Source organism: Triticum urartu, chromosome 1 (assembly GCF_003073215.2).
Source record: "Triticum urartu cultivar G1812 chromosome 1, Tu2.1, whole genome shotgun sequence".
NCBI lineage: Eukaryota > Viridiplantae > Streptophyta > Magnoliopsida > Poales > Poaceae > Triticum > Triticum urartu.
Genome location: NC_053022.1, coordinates 203,024,451 through 203,032,372, shown reverse-complemented (window position 1 = coordinate 203,032,372; position 7,922 = coordinate 203,024,451).

The following is a 7,922-nucleotide window of genomic DNA, read 5'->3' as shown; positions in this document are numbered from 1 at the left end:
GGGCCTTCCCATTTTGGGAGGAGTTTTCTTGCAAAGAATCTGGAACGAGATTTGTACAAAAGAACATATTCTCCTACTTTAAACTCATGCTTTTGGATTCTCTTATCATGCCATCTTTTGACTTTTTCTTTAAACAACTTGGCATTTTCCTAAGCTTGGGTTCTCCATTCATCTAATGAGCTAATATCAAATAACCTCTTTTCATCGGCAAGTTTAGAATCATAGTTGAGTTCTTTGATTGACCAATATGCTTTATGTTCTAATTCAAGAGGAAAATGACAAGCTTTTCCATAAACCATTTAGAAGGAGACATACCCATGGGATTTTTATATGCTATTCTATAAGCCCAAAGTGCATCATCTAATTTCTTAGACCAATTCTTTCTGGACCTATTGACAGTCTTTTGCAAGATTAATTTTATTTCTCTATTGTGAAGTTCAACTTGACCACTATACTGAGGATGATAAGGTGATGCAATTCTATGGTTAACATCATACTTGGGAAGCATTATACGGAAAGCACCAAGAATAGTGTGAACTACCATCAGTCATTAAATATCTAGGGACTCCAAACCATGGGAAAATAACTTCCTTGAGCATTTTAATAGAGGTGTTGTGATCAACACTACTGGTTGGAATAGCTTCTACCCATTTAGTTACATAATCAACAACAACCAAAATATGTGTATACCCATTGGAGGAAGGAAAAGGTCCCATGAAATAAAATCCCTAAACATCAAATGGTTCAATATCAAGTGAATAATTCATAGGCATTTCTTGACGCTTACCAATATTACCTATTCTTTGTCATTCATCACAAGATAAGACGAACTTACGGGCATCCATGAAGAGAGTTGGCCAATAAAATCCAGCTTGCAGTACCTTGTGAGAGTTCTATCTCCAGCATGATGCCCTCCATAAGCTTCAGAGTGACATTTCCGTAGGATTTGTCCCTATTCATGCTCAGGTACACAATATCTAATAACACCATCTACTCCTTGTTTATAAAGATGTGGATCATCCCAAAAGTAGTGTCTTAAATCATATAAGAATGTTTTTTCTTTTGTTGATATGTAAAACTAGGTGCTAAATATTTAGCAACAATGTAATTAGCATAGTCAGCATTCCAAGGATTGTTGTGAGAAACATTTATTGCAGCTAACTGCTTGTCACACCCTGATTTTCATGCCACAACACTTAAGCTAATAAATCATGATAAAATGTGGTTTGACAAAAACTTTTCAGTGTTTAGGTCTTTGCTTGATCTGATTTTTTGTGTCTTGGTTGCAAGTGCTCTAAAAATCAAATAAATCCTCCAACTCTTATACTCCTTCTCCTTGATCCAAAACCTTGCCCAATGATCATGCCATGTGTGCAGGACATAAAAATAATTTCTTGCAAAAATATTTTGGCCACAAAGTATTTTCTGAATTAGGTTTTCCAAAACCCCCTGAATTGAGACTTGAACTACAAGTACTTAATTAAGGGTGTTAAAATCTTTCAAAATTTATATTTGACTCCTATTAGATATAGGACACCCAGAAACCAGAAAAATATTATTTGAAAAGTTATTTTCATATTTTATTTAAAAGATTTTCTTAAGGCTAGAAATGGTCTTTAATAGGTTAAAATTATTTTAAAGATTCAAAAATATTTGAGAAAAATCAGGGAAACTCAGTGGATATACATTTTCCATATATAAGAGTTTGAACACATGGTCATGTTCAAAATATTGGGAAAAACTCTCCAAAACCATTTCTGTCCATTTAAACTATTTGAAATATTTCTACAAGAAATATTTTCAAATAAATCAGGGAAAATTCTATTACGTGACGTTTGCATAATAGGATGACCTTGTAGAGTTTCAGCTCAATCCAAATTGTTTTGGATCACAAAGGTGCCACAAAACCCTCTCTGTCCCGATTCAAGTTTGAACAACTTTACATTGCCAACTTTTTCCAGTTGGCCCCAAACCTTGTGGTCATGCTCACAACCCCAAATGATGGCACTACACCAAGTGGTGCATCAAGGGGAATGGTTCTGCATGACTAGATCTTGGAAAACCAATTTTTGTTGATTTCTAGGGTTTACAAAAGTTGCATTGGCAACTTTTCCAAAATGAGCTCAAATTTGGTGGAACACTCTATTTCTATATACCATTCCATCCTGTTAAGTCTCATGTCAAGTGTAATTAATTTTCTAGCTCAAACCACCATCAAACACCATTTGAGACAATTTAAAATTCAATGTTTCAGCCCCTTGCACTAATCTCCTTGATCCACAATCTTTACCACAGCATGTCCTAGAACCCCTCTACAACTAGAAACAGTTTCGTGGCCTCAGCTCAATTATATGGGGGTGAGAACCCCATTTTCCCTCTCTGGACATCATTATTCCCACTCTCTCTCAACCCCCTCTCTCCTCTAGTGGATCCCCAGGACATACGATGCCATTTCCACATTGTTTACTCCCCCTGCAGTCCCTAGACACAAGTGGACGCGCGGGTGCGCGCGGAAAAGCCGCGGATGCCGGCCAAAAACACGCCCTGGAGCGCCTGGCAGGGCGTTCGGCCATTGACGCCGCGTCCCTCGACCACCTCGAGCCTCCCCTTGTGCCAGTCGAGGTGCCTCGACGTCCGCAACACGCCACCGCGCTGGCCCCCTCCTTTCCCTCTCTATCCTGCCCGTGCCACGCATCCCGAGAGCCGCCCGAGCCCGCCAATGCATGTGCGAGCTCGTGGCTCCACCCGGAGCTCGCCCCTATCCCTCTCTCTCTTCCTGGCGCCCTACTCCACCCCCACGAGCACCAAAGACAACCCCTCGCTCTCTCCCCTTGCCGCCCAAGCCATTGCCACGGCGACCCATGCGCCGCGTCCACGGTGAGCCACGGGTCGGCTACTTATGGCCACCCCCGAGCCCCCTCTCTACTCCTTTGGCTCTCTCCCCCTTCCTTGCACCCCCTGGACCAACCCACTCCCCTCCCCATGCCGTCCAACCACCTCCATGGCCGGAGCCGTGCCGTCGGCCTCCGCCAAAATTCGCATCCACGACTCCTCCTCCTCCCCTCCGGGCTGCACCAGAGCATCTCCAGCATCACCGTAGGCCTCTCCCGTGGTCGTGCCATCGAGTTCCACCATCACCGTCAGCCTCGTCCGCCGTGGCTGACGCCCTGCTCAACCCGGTGGCCCTGGGCAACGGTGCCACCCATGGTTGGACGCGGCCGGGTCCCTTGAGCACGCCGGTGGTCAGCGCATCAGAAACGGTGGCCTGTGGCATCGGCAAGCCGCTGTCGACACCGCCCCTGCCCCTGTTCTGTTCAAGCGGGAGGTTGGGGATGAACCCGACAGATGGGCCTAGCGTGTCGGCGACCCTGAGGGCCGGACCCGCAGGTTAAGTGGACATGGCTTCTTTTGGAGCCGTCTCCCCAAGGCCAAGGCGTATTTTGGGCGGGCGCCTTCGATGTCACTGCTATCGCCCGTGCGGCCGTGCAGCTGGGTCAGGCCTAGTGCACTGCCTTGCTAAGTCTCGCCAAATGCATGTGGTTGCCGCCCAGATCCAGCCTTTTTGGGCACAAAGCTTTCCCTTTTTCTTTTTTGTACAGTTTGTAAATTCCATAAATAATTCAAATTAACTCCAAACTTGATGATTCAAATTTCTAGTAGTATCTAAATTCATGCCCTATCTCATGGTCCTAGTTGCACATTTTTCAGAAATATTTCTTTCACAAATAATTATCAAAATACCATTTTCCCATTTCTGTCATAAACTTTAGAAAATCACAAAGGGCTCAAATTTGATCCAAATGCCATGATTCAAATTCCTAGATGCTTCTATGTTCATAACTTAGTTTATGAAAACATTTCTTAATACTTTCTGTGTCACACAAAATAATGAGACATTTCTTCATATTTGTCAAATTTGCAAATTCATAGGAAAGTCATTTGAACTCCAAATTAAGTGGAACCAACTCCTAGGAGATTCTAAAATCATCCTTTGTTAAATGGGTGCCATTGCTCATTTTTCAAAAATATATTTCTGTACACTTCTTGCAAATCCACAAATCCATCGATTCCATCAGATTGAAATGTTTAGAGATATCCATTTATCAAACCCCAATGAAACCACTTTGGTCATTCCACATATGACCAAGGGTATCCTAGAAAAGTCCAATTCACATTTTTAGAGCACTTTTATTTCCTGCCTTGTTGTGTTGCTTACTATGGTTGTTTCCGACGTTAGTTGACGAAGTAGACAAAATACTCAGAGATGGACCAGAAGATTTGAAGACTCTGATGAACCAGGAAAGCAGCCCTTTGACCATGTTGAACCCTTTTATATCATGAGAACATTTTCACTGTTTCATCGAGTGCATGATGGTTCTTGAATGGCAACCTTTGCTGGGATTGCCTCCTTTGCATACCCGTTGATACTTGCATTGTTCATGACTCTATCCTTGTTTAGAGTTGTGTTGATGGATTGTAGAAATATGCTATAGTAGTTGGTTACGCAAAAGGTGTCAGGGTTATGCTTGGAAAGAAACAAGTGTGGATGACATACTTGCATATAGCCCAGTGGGTGCCACTAATGCCCCTGGGAGATGATGATGAATTTGGTCACTACTTGGTGGAGCGGTAGTGTACCGAGGCTTGATGAAAGTGTTGTTTACAGAGACGGATTAGATTTAAGATTGTCTACCGTCCCAACCAAACATGTACAACCACACTACCCCTTATGGGACAGGGCATTATTGATTACCTAGTTCGTGCTAGCATGGATGCCCGCATTACTAGTGACCGGAGTGACGTGGTCACTCTCGGGACGGGGTCATGCTTGGATAGGCAGCCATGAATGTTTTCACAGGGCACCGGACACACCATTGGTACCCCCATGCATGTGTGATGTGATGAGTATGGGAGCGTGGCTCCTCCAAATTAAATTGTGAAAATGTTTGGCACGGGGGCTGTTACCAATCAAGTGGACTCTATGTTGGTCACGACTAGGGAAAGGTAGTGATCAGGTGCTTACCCCAGGTACTTAAGGTACCACGGGTCATGGATGACATGAAATCTTCCTGGATCTTGTGGGTAAAGTGTGCAACCTATGCAGAGTGTCAAACTATTCGAATAGCCGTGTCCACGTGTTGGGAAACGTAGTAATTTCAAAAAAAATTCCTATGCACATGCAAGATCATGGTGATGCATAGCAATGAGAAGGGAGAGTGTCGTCCACGTACCCTCATAGACCGTTAAGCGGAAGCGTTATGACAACGCAGTTGATGTAGTCGTATGTCTTCATGATCGGCCGATCCTCAGTACCGAATGTACGGCACCTCCGCGTTCAGCACACTTCAGCTCGGTGACGTCCCTTGAACTCACGATCCAGTAGAGCTCGGGGAAGAGTTTCGTCAGCACGACGGCATGGTGACGATGTTGATGTAGCTACCGCGGCAGGTCTTCGCCTAAACATCGCTACAATATGACCGAGGTGGATTATGATGGAGGGGGGCACCGCACATGGCTGGGAGAGATCTTTGTGATCAACTTGTGTGTCTAGAGGTGCCCCCCTGCCCCCGTATATAAAGGATCAAGGGGGGAGAGGCGGCCGGCCAGGAGGAGGCACGCCAGGGAGGAGTCCTACTCCCACCGGGAGTAGGACTCCCTCCTTTCCTAGTTGGAGTAGGAGAATGGGGAAGGAGGAGGGAGAGAGGAAGGAATGGGGGGCGCCGCCCCCCTCCTAGTCCAATTCAGACTAGAGGGAGAGGGGGGGCGGCCTGCCCTGGCCGCCCCTCCTCTTCTCCACTAAGGCCCATCTTGGCGCATTAAACCCCGGGGGGGGGGGGGGGTTCCGGTAACCCCCGGTACTCCGGTAAAATCCCAATTTCCCCCGGAACACTTCTGATATCCAAATATAGGCTACCAATATATCAATCTTTATGTCTCGACCATTTAGAGTCTCCTCGTCATGTCCGTGATCACATCTGGGACTCCGAACTTCCTTCGGTACATCAAAACACATAAACACATAACATAACCGTCATCGAACTTTAAGCGTGCGGACCCTACGGGTTCGAGAACTATGTAGACATGACCGAGACATGTCTCTGGTCAATAACCAATAGCGAAACCTGGATGCTCATATTGGTTCCTACATATTCTACGAAGATCTTTATCGGTCAAATCGCACAACACTATACGTTGTTCTCTTTGTCATCGGTATGTTACTTGCCCGAGATTCGATCGTGGTATCCAATAACTAGTTCAATCTCGTTACCGGCAAGTCTCTTTACTCATTCCGTAATACATCACCCCGTAACTAACTCATTAGTTATCATGCTTGCAAGGCTTATAGTGATGTGTATTACCGAGAGGGCCCAGAGATACCTCTCCGACAATCAGAGTGACAAATCCTAATCTTGATCTATGCCAACTCAACAAGTACCGTCGGAGACACCTGTAGAGCATCTTTATAATCACCTAGTTACGTTGTGACGTTTGGTAGCACACAAAGTGTTCCTCCGGTATTCGGGAGTTGCATAATCTCATAGTCCTAAAAACATGTATAAGTCACGAAGAAAGCAATAGCAGTAAACAAACGATCAAGTGCTAAGCTAACGGAATGGGTCAAGGCAATCACATCATTCTCTAATGATGTGATACCGTTAATCAAATGACAACTCATGTCTATGGCTAGGAAACTTAACCGTCTTTGATTCAACGAGCTAGTCAAGTAGATGCATACTAGTGACACTCTATTTGTCTATGTATTCACACATGTATCAAGTTTCCAGTTAATACAATTCTAGCATGAATAATAAACATTTATCATGATATAAGGAAATAAATAATAACTTTATTAGTGCCTCTAGGGCATATTTCCTTCAGTCTCCCACTTGCACTAGAGTCAATAATCTAGTTCACATCGCCATGTGATGAACACCCATAGTTCACATCATCATGTGACCAACACCCAAAGGGTTTACTAGAGTCAATAATCTAGTTCACATCGCTATGTGATTAACACCCAAAGAGTACTAAGGTGTGATCATGTTTTGCTTGTGAGAGCAGTTTAGTCAATGGGTCTGCCAAATTTAAATCCGTATGTATCTTGCAAACTTCTATGTCTACAATGCTCTGCACAGAGCTACTTTAGCTCATTGCTCCTACTTTCAATATATATCCATATTGAGACTTAGAGTCATCTGGATCAGTGTCAAAAACTTGCATCGATGTAACCCTTTACGATGAACCTTTTGTCACCTCCATAATCGAGAAACATATCCTTATTCCACTAAAGATAATTTTGACTGTTGTCTAGTGATCTACTCCTAGATCACTATTGTACTCCCTTGCTTAACTCAGTGTAGGGTATACAATAGATCTGGTACACAACATGGCATACTTTATAGAACCTATGGCTGAGGCATAGGGAACGACCTTCATTCTCTTTCTATCTTCTGCCGTGGTCGGACTTTGAGTCTTCACTCAACTTCACACCTTGCAAGACAGGCAAGAACTCCTTCTTTTACTGTTCCATTTTGAACTACTTCAAAATCTTTTCAAGGTATGTACTCATTGAAAAAACATATTAAGCGTCTCGATCTACCTCTATAGATCTTGATGCTCAATGTGTAAGAAGCTTCATCGAGGTCTTTCTTTGAAAAGCTCTTTTCAAACACTAATTTATGCTTTCCATAAAATTCTACATCATTTCTGATCAACAATATGTCATTCACATATACTTATCAGAAATGCAGTAGTGCTCCCACTCACTTTCTTGTCAATATAGGCTTCACCGCAAGTCTGTATAAAACTATATGCTTTGATCAACTCATCAAAGCGTATATTCGAACTCTAAGATGCTTGCACCAGTCCATAAATGGATCGCTGGATCTTGCACATTTTGTTAGCACCTTTAGGATCGACAA